Source organism: Aplysia californica, unplaced genomic scaffold (genome assembly GCF_000002075.1).
Source record: "Aplysia californica isolate F4 #8 unplaced genomic scaffold, AplCal3.0 scaffold00196, whole genome shotgun sequence".
Taxonomy (NCBI): Eukaryota; Metazoa; Mollusca; class Gastropoda; order Aplysiida; family Aplysiidae; genus Aplysia; species Aplysia californica.
Genome location: NW_004797466.1, coordinates 277,761 through 278,334, shown reverse-complemented (window position 1 = coordinate 278,334; position 574 = coordinate 277,761).

Genomic DNA, 574 nt, shown 5'->3' with positions numbered 1-574 from the left:
GAGCTTGCCTCTGCTGTGAACGACAACAAAGCGCTTAACACACCACAAACGCCGGCAGAGAGGGTGTGTGTGTGTGTGTGTGTGTGTGTGTGTGTGAGAGAGAGAGAGAGAGAGAGAGAGAGAGAGAGAGAGAGAGTGACAGACGACAGACTGACAAATAAAGAGATAATATCACATGCACACAAGCATGCACACACAGTTCCTCCTTCCCCAATTGTACACACACACAGGCACACACACGTGAGCGCGCGCGCAGAGAAAGATAGTCGGACAGACAGTCGGACAGACAGTCGGACAGACAGTCGGACAGACAGTCGGACAGACAGCATCTCTACAGTGTAGATACTGAACTGTTATTTTTAATGGTTTTCCTTAGAGATGTAGAAAAGCAGGGAATAGACTAGCGAATGAAAGGGTTAAAAGAAATACCCACTTCTCCGTACTGGGACAGATCCCCCAAAAAGCAAGGGCTGTCAATAAATTGTGGGTATAAAACATAGAGTCTATACAAGATGAAAAAAACCCTCCTAGAGATGTGCTACAGTTCATTCCTTCAAATTGACTCCACCCCCCC